The 15,680-nt window shown below is 36.8% G+C and overlaps 1 long non-coding RNA gene across 1 annotated transcript; it reads left to right on the forward strand.

Annotated features, from left to right (window-relative positions):
* The first annotated feature begins 469 nt into the window (after positions 1-469).
* Positions 470-10,812, forward strand: LOC105880176 (uncharacterized). Its single transcript, XR_012920955.1, has 3 exons — positions 470-862; positions 4,773-5,020; positions 10,645-10,812. It is a non-coding gene; the product is annotated as an uncharacterized LOC105880176 (long non-coding RNA).
* Positions 10,813-15,680: the final 4,868 nt, after the last annotated feature.

Below are 15,680 nucleotides of genomic sequence, written 5' to 3' on the forward strand. Positions count from 1 at the left end.
TGGAATGTGTTGTGTATCAAAGTTTAAATAATAGAAGAGGGTTGTTTTATCAGTATGAATCAAGTGAATATCTGATAAACATATTTGTACAATGATACATAGAAGATCTGATGGTGAGAGGTTACTTTACATGGAAAACATTTGATTACCCTTTACATATTGTGCCCTCAGATCAGCCCATGTAGAACTTGTTCTTTTCCAATGCTTAAGATCTAATGCTACTAAGCCCCCATCCATCGCCAGAATCCACTGGTATAAAGTAAGATGCATGAGCCATGTTACAAAGCCAAACAAAAGAAGAAGCAGGGTCTTGGGGGAGGGTGATTGAGCACAAAAGCTGAGGGTCTGTGGATGAGGAGGTGAGAGCCCAAGACCCTGAGTGATACTTTATGTTCATTGCAGAGTTGGCTTAAAATACCCATGGACAGTTGAAGTATCTTTGCCATTGTATTAGTGTGTTAGGGTTGCCATAACAAAATACCACAGACTAGTTTGCTTAAACAATAAATTTTTTTTCTCACAGCTCTGGAGACTGGAAATCCAAAATCAAGGCGCCGGCATGACTGGTTTCTCCCGAGACCTCCCTTCCGGCTTGCAGCTGGCTGCCCTCTTGCCTTTTGCATGGTCATCCCTCTGTGCATTCACACCCCTGTTGCTGCTGCTTCTTTCTGTAAGGACACCTGTCAGAATGGATTAAGCTTCCACTCTAACAGCTTCATTTTAGCTTAATTCCTTCTTTATAAATCTCATCTCCAAAAGAAGTTATATTCCGAGGTATTGAAGATTGGGACTTCAACTTATGAATTTGGGGCGGACACAATTTGGCCCATCACATTCCCATGTATGGTATTCAAGAGACAAGGTGAATACACCAGAGAAGAGATGCCCAAATCCCAGGCACTATCTGTACTTTATGTGAAGTGAAAACATTCTCCAGCTATGGAGTGTGAGTATGTGGCCAAGAAACAGAGTATTTATTAATACCATGGGCCATACCATACTCTACTCCTATCAGAGACACGTTGGGGTTATAGTAGCACACACAGAAGTATCAATCCCATGTGTCAGTTATGACAATCCCATTTTTCTTGTCTTCATGCAATTCTGAATTATAAACCTTTGCAGATACTTTTATAGATATCTAGGATGGTTGGCCCTAATTTCAATATTTCATCAAAATGTCCACAGCCAAGCAGACCATAACAGATGGTGAACAGGCCCCTGTAGAGAATGTTGTCTTTATAAGGCTTATTTTTCTCAGAATGGACTATTTTTGGCTTTGGCATTGTGAAAGGTAAGCCTCTAACACCTTTTGTCAAAGTACCCTATAATGGATGCTATCTGTTAAACTTAAACTGGAAAATAAAAAGGCTAATAGTCGGAAGCTGAAAATATCATTTTTAAACCTCTCACTGTTGAGAAAACCAAATGAGGTAAGGTAAGCCAAAGTGATTTGTACAACCATTAAGTGACATATACATGTAAGTTATTACTTTGTAGTATTTTGGCCACCGTGGGGATGCTCCTAGAGTTCATCTAGTATTTGGGTGAGTTAGAAGCCAATATTCTTATTGGTGATATCTTTCAATTTAAGGCTTTCTTATTATTTTCTTACTTACCTGTAAAATTGGAACTATACATTTTATATGGGATAACACTAGAGTCTGGAAAAAATGTGCTGTAAGAAAAATTGGACAAGTTATTAAAATGATTTATGGTTGCTTATGTTCTGGACACACGAAACAGGTATAGGGAATGAAAAATTTGTGTCAAAAGGAATAACATGCCTTGAGGAGTTAGTTTCTCAGACCAAAACAATGAGTAATGCAACAAGTCAGAAGTGCAAAATCATTTGTCATTGAGGGGAGAATGTTTGCAAGAGAGCTCCAGTGGCAGGTGGGGCACTTGTTAAGAGGTTTTTTTTGGGTGATAAGATTTCAAGGGAAAGGAAGAAGAGGAGGGTGCACTGGTATTGCCACAGGCCACAACTCACAGGTGGGCTGAGAGAAGATAAACAGGCTTTGTTTGCAAAGGAGATGAAGGCAGATGGGGACAGGAGCATTGGAAAGGCCAAAGCAGTGAATGGGCACTAACCCTAGTGGCTAAGCAGGGCTGGAGTCCAAGAACATTTGGAATTCTTTATCCTTCTCTGGCGTGCCTCCTTTATCCTAGACTCCCATGATGTTTTACAGTTCAGTTCTCTGTAATCGTTGGTTTTGTTTATATCTCTACTCCGATTTCATTATGCTGATTTTTTTCATCTTTATTTAATAAGTGTACAATGTGCATTAAAGAAGACCAAATACATAATTTTAGATACACAATAGTCTTTGCCTTATGGGGTTCTGTTATTTAAATATGTGCTTTTCCTTCAGAGTCATAGCTTATGCTCACACTTGTCAGATACCCTAACACCTAAGAATATAATCTGTATACCTAAGGATAACACTTTCTAACTGAAAACTAAAACAAAAACTGAGTGAAGAAATAAGGTGAAATGGATTCATATAAGAGGCAACTCTTTGTATACATTTTAAGTATATAAAATCATTATATATTATCTTTGCATGTAAACATATGTAGCAAAAGTATAAAAGACATGCATAGGCCATTTCAAAAGAGTGGTCACATTTAGAGAAGGTGAGTACATAATAAGGTATTTATTATTTGCCATGAATGAAGTATGCAAGAGACTGAGAAACTTTGAAAAATGCTACAATTTCCTCTAAAACATTAGAATTGCATACATGAATTGACTCCCATACACAGAGGTACATTGTAGTCAAGGAATTCTGGAACAGAGTTCTGGAACTAGTATCAGCAAATTGGATTCTAGCTCAGTTCTGCTGAGAGTAGTTTAACCATGGGCAAGCCAGTTAACCTCTCTGGATCTTTCCCTCTTTGTCTGTAAAATGATGATATCCTTCCTAGCTTAGAGACCTCTCAGTGGGTGGCAAAGTAGCAGTGTTAAGGAAGTAGGTTCTGAAGTCAGACTAGGGCAAGTTAAGAGGAGTTCCAGTCCCTACCTTACTGGGTGCTTGGGAAGGCTGAATAAAATAACACAAGCACAGACGTTAGAACAATGCCCAGCAAATACAAAAGGGCTCAGCTCTTTGAATTGCTGTTAGGAAATGCTATGATTTCATACGCTTATTATTATAAGCTTGTGAAAGCTTATAATACCCAATGCATGTTTTGGTTTATCAATTAGTAAAGTATTTTTCTAATATTTCATTGTACTCTGGGATTGAAAAGACATATATGCCCTCATCCTGGTAGTTGAGATATAAAAAGTAAAGTATGTGAGACAATTACTAATCCATATAGTCTCCAAGAAGAGCAAGGTGGTGGGGTTCATCCTCAGTCTGGAGGAGGATGTCAGGAATGAGACACACCAATGTTGGGGCTTGAACTGTGTCAACAATGATTCAGTGATAACGTGGGAACTTAATTAAGTATCAGTTGGCATTGTTGTCTTAGTCCCTTCTCAGCTGTTGCCAGTGCTAACCCATGGAATACAATAACAAAGTCCTAAGTGATTTCATCACTAACAAGAAAGATTCTGGTTATGGGAAGAATCTGACTTAATTATTTACAACTTGTGGCATGGATTAATAACTTCTTTCTTAAGCAAGAAGTTTATGTGCCAAAATTTACATCCCTCTATTTAAAAAGTATGAGTTCCATTTCTTTCTAAAGCTGAAATATTCTTTCCAAACAAGCTATTTACTTTTTAATCCCCTCTGCCTGGAAGCCCTCTGCATGCTCATTACTGATCTCCTGCTCAGTGAGGCAATGCACTTGATCTTGTGCTTCCTAGGCTGAACCAGGAAGACAGTTAAGCCCTTACAAAAGGAGGAAGTAAGATTTGAGCAGAGGCTTACACCACTGTCTAGAATGGTCACTGTCTTCCCCTGAAAGAGAGAAGGCAGCTTCCCTTAAAGAGCTAGCCATTAAGTTTTTATACAAATCACGCTCTGGAAGAGTTTATCTGGAGTCTCTGGTTTACTGGACAGTAGGGTGAACTGCAATAACCAAAGTTTCATGGGCAGGTTGGATTTCACAGCATGTTAAAACAGTGGTGTTAATGTTTTACTTTTATTCTCTAGAAACTATAAAGGGGAAATTCAAATCTCAAACAGTTGAAATAAATGCTCAAGACTCCAGTTCGTCAAGAGAGAGGAGATCGCTTTGAACAGAATAGAACCAGACACACTGTTCCCTTTTATTTATTTATTATAAATTTTTCTTCCCTGTGTCAATGTCAAGACACACTGTTCTTTCATAGTAACCAGCTGCTTAGGTGGGTACAGTGTTTGTTTCCCCAGTCCACACTCTGTTACCCACATGTATTAACATTTTGCTTCTGTAGGGTTACAACATGTCTTTACTAATACCTTTGAACATGCCCCCTTAACATTTAAGCTTTTGTTGTGGTTTATTTTGAGTTGTTCACATTTCTCATGCTATTTGATGTAAAACGATTTTGAATGAAGAGGGTTTTCATTGAGCTGAGTCAGGTGAGCTCAGCACTCTGACTTATAATACAAATTGAGTTAGTGTTTTCCTTTTAGGTTCCAGACTGATCATGTTTTTCACATGAGCTGGCTCTCTAGTTCAAAACTAATGACATCTTTGAAACTTTCATTTCCTCTTTTTTCTGGTCTTTCATAAGGAAACAGAAACAGAGTACTATTTTTAACTGAAAGGAAGCAATATGGAACTGATAATTGACTTTTGCTTTTCCATTATGGTCCTCTTTTTATTCTCAGGGTGACATCAGTCTCAGTAGAGATGGGTAGAAAGCAGCTCTTCCAAGAGTTGTGCTGAGCATCTGATAACTTCCCCCTTACTGAGGCATTTCTGCAACTCAAGTATTTTCTTCTGTTATCCTTACTTGGCTTCAAACACCACAAAATATCCAGACCTTTTCCTGAAATGACCCTGATGAAACTATATATGGTTAAAGAGAAGAAGGACATCATTGTATAACTCTCTAACATATTGTTGTCAGCTAAAGGTAATGAGAATAGATTTCACAAGGGATTTTCAATTTTACCAATGTCATCTTCTGCATATCTAGTTAACTTAATCGCAGAAATAACTAAACTTCATTATCATTAACTGTATGTCAGGCATTTCCATAAGTGCCTTATGATCATAGTACCTACCTATGAGCTATAGGTCATATGTGCTTTACCAATAAGAGCACTGAAACATAGAGAAGTTAAGTAAATAGTTTATGGTCACACAACTTGTAAGGTTAAGTGGGAGGCCCTGCAATGAAACTTGTCTTTGGACTATGACTCCAACAAAATGAGATTTGGAGAGTGTGCTTATGAAAGGCTCCAGTTTGTTCAAAGCTTCTGTTGGTTCCAAATGCCATTTGGATTTTGTGAACAAGATAGTTTTGAAAAGGGGGCTCCCCACTCAGATTCAGGCTCCATTTTGAACAGCCTCGCCTCAGCCGCAATCAGTTTTCTCCTGTGCAATGAAGAAACACTCTCTGTCAACCTCAGATGGCTGTAGGGATTATTAGAAAAGGCACAGATAATATGAGGCTGTTGACTGAGGATCTACTCTAGGAAGATTATTTTCTGAATTTATTATAAATTTCTCTGGCATGTACTAGATATGTTTACTATTTTAATGATCAAATACTTTTTTTTGAAGATTCATTCTTTTAGGAAGATAAATAGCAAGTTGCTACAGAGAATATGTATTTCTACTTCTGCAATGTGTATATTTCATCATGTATATAAAAGGACAAATGAAAAGTTTTGATTTTGGTGCTAAGAAATAACTACAAGAAGAACCTTAAATCACAGAAATATGTTATGTGTAAGCAAGTCACAATAGAGAAATGAAAAAGGAGAGTGTAAATCAGAAATATTGTGAGGAAACTCATTTTTCACCCTTACATGGTAATGGGCAGTAAAATGAAAGGACTTTTCTAGCCATAGCTCAGAAGGAAGCAAACAGTGATATCTTTCATCCCATAAGGAAATATCTAGTTAATGGTAACAGAGAAAATGACCCTTCATCACTGAGAACATTTTCTCCTTTGCTTGTGACACAATGCAAGACATCCTGCAGATTTTTTTAACAGAAATGTGAATTAATGAAAATAAATATTCCTTTTCTTAAATCTTGCTTGGGAATTATGCTGGGGTATGACATGTTCTTCTGGGATACCATTTCTTTCAGTCCAGTTAATTATCGCCTATCCTTACAACAGCATGGACTAACAGAGCACCTAGGAAGTCCCTATTTCCTGGCTTTCCTGGCTCAACAGACTTACAGATATTTTCACATCATAAAACATCTATGCTAAGGCATTAAAATATACCTTAAACAAACTGTATCTACTATTACATATGGAAACCTGCACCTATCACCACTCTCTCTGATACACATATTATAAATTGGTGTAGTTGAGGATAAAAAATCCAAGAATGTGGGATGCGGCATTAAGAGACAAGGAATGGAGCAATAAACAGGGATAAAATAATAAAGGCTCTTTCATTTCAGGCTAAGGATTTTTAGCTTCAACAATGAGGTGCAGGATGCCACTGAAGCGTCCAGAGAAGGCAGCATTGTGATCAGACCTGCACTGTAAAAAAGATTACTTTCGTGTTATCGTGAAAATGTTGCTATAAATGACTAAAGGAATTGTACTTATGTATTATTAATGGATTAGCTAACATCATTTGACTCAAAGCTGGACTAGTGGAAGGGGTTGTATTTAACCCTTCTTTACAATATGACTTCTCATATTCATATGTAGAAGGAATAAACAAACTTGAGCTACAACCCAAATATATAATAATAGTAATAGACTACCTCCTACAAAGGACACAGAGAAAAGAATCACTAATATTCTGTATGGCTTCCTTGGAGAGTTCCAGAGTCCTCTGGTATATGTATTATTGACATCTAGCATATAGCAGTGAAGCCTGGAGACAGGTCCAGAGTGCTCTTTATTATGTAAAGCATACTGATTGAGACAGAATGCAAAAAATAATTATATATGTAGAAAGTTGGGTTGGGTGAAAAATATCGGAAATGCCAATTACCAATTTTAAACAATTTTTATCATTATTATCATTATTACAATGCACATATATTAACCATTATCTTAATTTTTAAGTGCTAATGGTGGTGTTAAGAAAGACAGGTGGCTTACTTAGGAAGCATTCAGCAGAGATAAATATACAAATAGGGTTTCGTTAAAGTTATATAAGCATTGGATCATAAGCATTGAGTTATCACCTTAATACTGATAAAAGACCATAACCCCAAGTATACTGAATTGCTTGCTATACAAAATGGAGAATGGAACTTTGAAAAATAGTCTTCCATGTTATGATAAACTTGACAATAATAAGAATGACGATGATGAGGATGATGATTGTGGTGGTGATATTTAGTTTCCCTCACCGGTAGTCGTGTCTTTTTTTTTTTTTCTGGCATTGGCAAATCCTAAGAAATAAAGTGTAGGTGAAACTAAATATAGGAAGTTGATTCCAGTGTGCTGTATAAGGAACTAGGTGAAATAATTCAATTCCTTCTGTAACTTTACTGATTAGGAAACTGAAGTCCAGAAGAGATGAAAAGCCACTTATTTGGACACAGAATTTCAAAGCATCTTGCTTCATAACTTAGTACATGTTTCTAATGTATTTAATGTTCTTTAAAATAACTGGCCCATTGCGGCTCAGTCTCTAAATCAATAGGGACAGTAAGGGAGAATAAGGCAGAAGCGTTTCAATAACACTGAAACCCATGCCTAGGTTGATTGCTTCCCTGGCCCTGTTTGGCAGTTGGGTGGCCATCCTAAGGTAGGCAGACATCACTTCTCTTCAGAAGAACAGGGGATAGATTTCTGCCAATCAACTCTGTTTCCCCTCTGCCACCAGATGGATGAAAAGGCATAGTTAAAGCACACAGAATCTAGGTTTGTGTCGTATATCTTCTTGCATATGTGTTTCCATACATGCCTTCAGAATTTGGCTAGGTATCATTAAATCTAGTCGAATGCCATATTAGTTTGATCACTGCATGGTACCAGCGTCCTGTGGCAATGTCCTAGGCTTAGATGTTTTGAGATTGGTGTGAATAATCTGACACAGAAATGCCTATTTATGCCCGTAGGATGTGTTTTTTATTAGTCTGCTTACTTTCAGCTCAGAATGGAGCCTTTCTTTTAGTTTATTTTAAAACTATTCTAGCATAATACAATTGTCTTGTTTTATTTTAATAAGTTTAGAGTGGTCTCTGCCTGACTAGGAAAAATCCCCCCAAAATCCCAAGGAAATTAAAAAGTATGATTTATGATCTAAAAGTTGTATAAATAGTTAGGATGTGACTAGGATTCTGCTGAAAATGATTCAAAGCAAAAAAGTATGCCACCATCTGTGGTATTTATCGGAGAACATTTCTGCTAGAAAACATTCCCTCATTGAATACAATCAATATTTTAAGTTGCGCAAAACAACTGTTATACGCATTGAGAGTATAAAATCTTAATAGATTTTCTTAGGACCATAATTTCATGAAATGCATGAATGGTGTATATAGAATCAGCCTGCCTAGATGAGACCAGGAAAGCTGAATCAGCTTCATTCTAAACCATCAATATCTGTGACCTTGGGACAAATCAATAGAATCTATTCAGCTTGTCTTTGGGAAATGGAGTTAAGTCAACTTCTAATTCAAGTCAATTAATATCTATTGATCCCTTGCAATGTGCCTAGGATACAACAAGTGGTTAACTTTCTTGTCCTCCAGTAGCCCACTATGTAGATATGAGACCAATTTGTACACACTGAACTGTAATACAAAATTGGGCTGTGGCCACTACACAGACAAAGCATTAAGGGGAAATCAATGATGCCTGAAGGTTGAAGGAAGCTGGAGGAGAAGAAGGCTTCACAGAGGAGGTGAAATTTAAGTTAGACAATTAAGGAAGCATGAAGAACGCCCTTTTTCTTTCTTCTTAGAAAATGCCCAAGAATCCTGCAGAATCACATGTCTTCTCTTCCTAACTGATCAACCACTTCCACTTTTCTAGTATGTGAACTACTTCTATTGTAAAGAATTCATGAACTAAAGTGACTTTTAAAAAATGTAACCATCCTGTCTTGTTTGTGAAGACTAGAGTTGGACATAGATGTACTCATTTCTCAAATGAGCAATCTGAGTCAAAAAGATAATTCAATGAAAAACCAGAAAAGGATTTGCACTTTCTGTTTCTTTCTGTCCCTACAAAGAAAAAATTACTTTCCCTGGAACTTTTTATCAAAAGAAAGCAAACTAAGTTAAAAAAGAATCTAACATCTTATTGATTAACATCTCATTGATTCCTTAAAGCACTATATATTTGTTTATGAAAGGAGCATTTGATTTATTCTATTTAGCTTCAGATGTCAGAATGGGACCAATGATTTGTTGTCTGGGCTTTGGCTTGATAAAGGCAAACTTTGAAAAATAAGAGTGACTCAAGATTCAAATGGACTGACTTGGGAAATAATGAGCTCTCAGTTTTCATAGAAGGAAAGGTCACCAACCTTCCAAATACAGCTAGGCTCAGGGGTTGTTATGGGCAAACATAAACATTTCCTCAACAAGCAATTTTGGATTGACTCAAATAGGCAGGCAAGAGGCAGGAGAGGCAAGAGAGTTCCCCTCTGTTGAGTAGGAGTGAAATGACTTTGGCTCAAACATTAAAAATAAAACGAGCAGCTGAGAAGGAAAAAGAGCAAAGAATACCAACTCTTCCTCTCTGAATCATTTCGAAATGTTATATGTCCTCAAGATATATAAAAAGGCAAGTTGAAAAGAAAACTGACAAATCTTTCTTTTTCCCTTTCCATTATGAATTAAGAACCATCTGTACAGCCAAAATGCTTGAACAAATACAAAGTGTTCTATCATGCACTAGATGAAATGAGATATATAAGGAGCTAGATGTGTATGCGGATTTCTTTTTCAAATAATTATAAAATACATTTTCAATGTGAATTTGAAAACATTAAGAATAGGTGTGATTAAGTCTGTCAGTGTTTTAATTATAATTTTGCTTGAAACTACAACACTAACAGTTGCTTCACATAGAGAAAAACAGAGAAGCTGAGCTTTAATTCCAGCCAGATGATACTGAGCATCATTTTTCAAGCCAATGAAAAAGCAATGCTGAGTTAGATTTTTCTATTAATAGGAACTGATTGGATATTAAGTGAAATTGGATGACTTATGAGTTTCTTCCTATCAGCCAAAGGGAAAGAGAACTATAATTTCTAATATTCTTTCCCAGTCAAGGGGCAAAGAGGTAACGTTTGGAATATTATTTGCTGGTATGTCTGGTGACCTTAGAGATCAGACTTCCTGTATTTCAACACAGAGTTTTGATAGCATTGTTTGGCATTACCTCTTTTTTTAATTTCTCTGAGCTGCATTAACAATAGAAGTTGGTGGCAGAAGTAGAAGAAGTTTTATGAGTTTGGACATGTTTAAGTTCTAAATATTTGGTTGTGAATGATACCTGAAGGCCTGTCCATTAGTCCATTTGCATTGCCGTAAAGGAATTCCTGAGGCTGGGCAATTTATTTTAAAAGGAGGTTTATTTGGCTCATGCTTCTGCAGGGTATACACGAAGCATGGCTCCAGCATCTGCTTCTGCTGAGGGCCTCAGGGAGCTGCCAACCAAGGTGGAAGGTCCCAGAAGGGGAGCAGGCCTACTACATGGTGAGAGAGAAACAAAGAGAGAGAGGAAGGAAGAAGGTGCCAGACTCTTTCCAACAACCAGCTCTTGCATGCTAATAGGGTGAGAACTTATTACCATAGGGAGGGCACTAAGCCACTCATGAGGGATCTGGCCTATGACACAGACACCTACCAGTAGGCCCCACCTCCAACATTGATATCACATTCCAACATGAGCTTTGGAGGGACAAATAAATATACAAACCATATGAAGTTCCCTGGTACCTTTGCCAAAATCATGCTTTTTTCGCCTCTCATACTCCCAATGTATGACCTTACAGGCATCCTCAAACTATGGCCCACGGGCCACATGTGGCCCGCTGAGGACATTTATCCTGCCTACCATGTTTTTTTGCTGCAGCTGCCTGTCCTGCTTAGCAGCCGACTTGTCCTGGGCCCACAGTGCGCATGTGTGGAATGTGCACTGCACTCTCCAACGGCCCTCCAATGGTCTGAGGGACAGTGAACTGATCCCCTGTTTAAAAAGTTTGAGGACCCCTGCCTTATAATTACTGGATGAAGGCCAACAGCACCATTACCCCAACGTTCCACTCTCTCATCTTACAGTTTTATTTGTGTGTGATAGAGAAATACATCTTCATTTTGAAATGACTCTGGGAGGTAATCATTTTCATATTTTTATCTTCACTACTAAGGATCATAATTAGCTTTAGAATGGAGTTCTTTTCTATTACTTGCTTAATGTGGTGCTCTACACATGCTGTACCTCAATGAATATGTTAATTGCCAGGAGGCATGAGGTAAGTGTGGTAGGAATTTGGTAAGAACATTGTTTTGTCAAACTGATTTTCCCTTCCTTCCTTCCTTCCTTCCTTCCTTCCTTCCTTCCTTCCTTCCTTCCTTCCTTCCTTCCTTCCTTCCTTCCTTCCTTCCTTCCTTCCTTTCTTCTTCTCTCTTTCTCTTTATTCCTTCCCTCCCCTCCCCTCCCCTCCTCTCCTCCCTCCCTTTTTTCTTCCACCTCCGTCTCACCTCGCCCCGCCCCGCCCTGCCTGCCTTTTTCATGGATTACTACAAATGTCAGTGTCTTCTTTTGAAAAAATTCTGTTTATGTCTTTTGCCCACTTTCTGATGGGGTTGTTTGTTTTCTTGCTGTTTTGTTTGAGTTCTTTGTAGACTCTGGAAACTGGTCCTTTTTTGGATATATAGTTGGCAAATAATTTCTCCCATTCTGTAGGTTGCCTGTTCATTCTGTTACCTATTTCCTTTGCTGTTAAGAAGCTTTTTAATTTAATTAAGTCCCATTGATATACTTTTATTGCTGCTGTATTTGCCTTTGGGGTCTTAGTCATAAATTATTTGCCTAGGCCTATGTCTAGAAAGTTTTCTCCCACTGCTGGGTGCCTACATAAACAAAATTAAATCATTTTATAAAAAAAACACCTGTACTCAAATGTTTATCACAACACAGTTCACAAGAAAAAAGATATGTAGTCAACCTAAGTGCCCATCAATACATGACTAGGTAAAGAAAATGTGATATATACATACCATGGAATACTATTCAGCCATAAAAAGGAATGAAATAATGGTAAGTGCAGCAACTTGGATGGAACTGGAGACTATTAGTCTAAGTGAAGTAACTCAAGAATGGAAAAGCAAACATAATGTGTTCTTATTAATAAACGTGAGCTCAATGATCAGTACACATGGGCACAAAAAGAAGTAAATCTCATTGGAAACTAAGAAGTGAATAGGGTAGCAGGAGGGCGTGGGGTAAAAACTTACCTATTGGGTATAAAGAACATTGTCATAGTGGTGGGCACACTGAAATCCCTGCATTCAGCATCATAGAGTGTATCCATGTAATAAAAACTTTTGTACTCCCATAATATTTTTTTAATAAATTTTATTTAAAAAAATGTTAATGGTATTTTTTTATTTCAGAATATTATGGGGGTACAAATGCTTTGGTTACATATATTGCCTTTGTAGCATCTAAGTCAGAGCTACAAGCATGACTAAAACCCAGACATCATACACCTTACCCATTAGGCATGAATTTACCCATGCTCTCCTCCTCCCTCCCATCTGCCTGACACCCTTTGAGTGTTACTGCCATATGCGCACATAGTGTTGATCAATTAGTACCAATTTAATGGTGAGTATATGTGGTGCTTGTTTTTCCATTCTTGTGATACTTCACATAGAAGAATGGTCTCCAGCACTATCCCGGATAGTACAAGGGATATTAGTTAATCATTTTTTATGGCTGAGTAGTACTCCATGGTATACCTATACCACATTTTATCAATCCATTCATGTATTAAGGGACACTTGGATTGTTTTCACATCATTGCAATTATGAATTGTGCTGCTATGCACATCTGAGTACAGATGTCTTTTTTATAGATTGTCTTTTTTTCCTTTGGTTAAATACCCAGTAGTGGAATTTCTGGATCAAATGATAGTTCTACTTGAGTTCTTTGAGGTATCTCTATATTAATTTCCATAGAAGTTGTACTAGTTTGCATCCCACCAGTGGTGTATGAGTGTTCCTATCTCTGCATCCATGCCAACATTGTAGTTTTGATATTTTTTGATAAGAGCCCTTCTCACTGGAGTTAAGTGATATCTCACTGTGGTTTTGATTTGCATTTCCCTGATTATTAGAGATGTTGAGCATTTTTTCATGTTTGTTGGCCATTAGTCTGTCTTCTTTTGAAAAGTTTCTGTTTGTGCCCTTTACCCACTTCTTAATGGGGTTGTTTGATTTTTTCTTGTTGATTTTCCTAACTTCTACATATATATATATATATATATATATATATATATATATATATATATATATTCTAGTTATCAGCTTTATTGGATGTGTAATAAGCAAATATTTTCTCCCATTCTATTTGCTTTGATGATAGTTTCCTTGGTTGTGCAGAGTTTTTTAATTTGATCAGGTCCCATTTATTTATTCTTATTGTTGCTGTGATTGTCTTTGGGGTATTCTTCATAGATTCATTTCCTAGGCAAATGTCTATAAGAGTTTTTCCAAAATTTTCTTCTAGAATTCTTATGTTTTCATGCATTAGGTTTAAGTCTGTTATCCACTGTGTGTTGATTTTTGTGAGAGGTGAGAGATGTGGATCTTGTTTTAGTCTTTTACATATGGCTATCCAATTTTCCCAGCACCATTCTCTTCTTGATGGCAAGAAGATGACAATATGAGGGTGGTTTTATATCTGGGTTCTCTGTTTTGATCCATTGGTCTATGTCTCTGTTCTTGTGCCAGTAACATGCTATTTGGGTTACTATAGCCTTGTAGTATAGCTTGAAGTCTGGTAAATTGATGCCTCCCACTTTTTTTGGGTTTTTTTTTTTTTTTTTTTTTTGCTTAAGGTTGCTTTTGTTATACTGGTCTTCTCTGGTTCCATATAAAGCATAGAATATTTTTTTCTATTCCCTTAATATTATAAATTAAAAAGAATTTTTAAATTAGAAACAATACAATATATATGCCATGTAGCATAGGAATGAGAGTGGAAACTATGGTTTGTTCATGCTGCACAATAATATGCAATTAATAACATTTTAGAAGAATTCTTTAAAAAAGAGTTTTGCAAAATAATTATAACAATAATTTTGTTTTTTTGTTTGTTTTAAACTGAAAAGATTGTTTAAAAATTGTGACACTCTAAGTTAATGTGTTCTATTTTCTTCCTCACTTAAAAATGTCTTCAATGACAGATGTACCAATTTAAAACAATAGAGGTTTTTTTTTTGGTGAGGCTGTGTGTTGGGGTGCGCGTGTGTGTGTGTAAGAAATACTACACTAAATGTACATAATACTACACTACATGTAAACAGTCATAAGCTGCAATCAATTTCATAAATACTAAAAATTAAAAAAAATAATGCCTCTTAAAAATGAGGGATTGGACATGCATCTTTTCTTGAAGACTTACATCACACATTCATGATGCACTCACCTTTCTTTCTCTCACATCTCCAACAGCTTCTAAAATTAGCTGTGATTCCTACAGATTCCATGGAAATATTCTGTAGATTGAAATCTGAGAGAAACAAAATGGTCACCACACACTCACAGGAAATAGAATGCAGATCTTACACCTTTAAAAACAACAACAAAGAACTAAAGTTGAGAAAGAATGAAAAGTTTGGAAGTCCCCTCCTCTAAGAATTCTTTCTTGGCAAGATAATTTCATGATTATTGTCATTTGCTTGAATGTTGTGTTTTCCTGCACATGCACTTCCAGTAAAACCTCTCAAAATATAAACAGTGTTGATTTCACCTTTTTGTCCTCACACAGAGTCCCCGCTGTGAATTTACCCTTCTCTGTTTATACTGGAGGTTTGTCTGCTGCTATTCATTCCCCTGCTTCTTCAGGGCCTCAGCTGTTTATTCGGAGAATTAATAATTATACTTACTATTAGGTTATTAAGTATGAAATGTCTGATTTCCTTAAGTACTAAGCTTGACAGTTGATATCTCTGACATTTCACTTTGACACTTTGTATTTTATTTTTAGTGTGAAGGTACATCCTCAGTCTTTCAAATGCACAGTATGGCTTGTGATTATCTTTCAAATACTTTTTAGAGCAATTTTTGTGAAACCATGAGTAAGCAAAAAATTCGTGCTATTTTCAAATCTGAGTTCCTTCATGGAACCAATGCACTGCAGGCAGCTGGAAATATCAACAAAATGTTTGGGAAAGATGTGGCTAATGAACACATAGTACGCCCATGGTTTGAGAAGTTCCATTCTGGTAATTTTAATTATGAGAATGAGCCACGTGGGCAACCTGAGACCAAGGTGGATAATGATGAGCTGAAAGCTATAGTGGAAGCAAATCCATCTCAACCTACACATGAATTAGCAGCAAGGTTTGATATTACTATTCCAATAATATTGGACCATTTGAAACAAATAATTGGAAAG

The sequence above is a fragment of the Microcebus murinus genome, chromosome 9, assembly GCF_040939455.1.
Source record: "Microcebus murinus isolate Inina chromosome 9, M.murinus_Inina_mat1.0, whole genome shotgun sequence".
NCBI classification, from domain to species: domain Eukaryota; kingdom Metazoa; phylum Chordata; class Mammalia; order Primates; family Cheirogaleidae; genus Microcebus; species Microcebus murinus.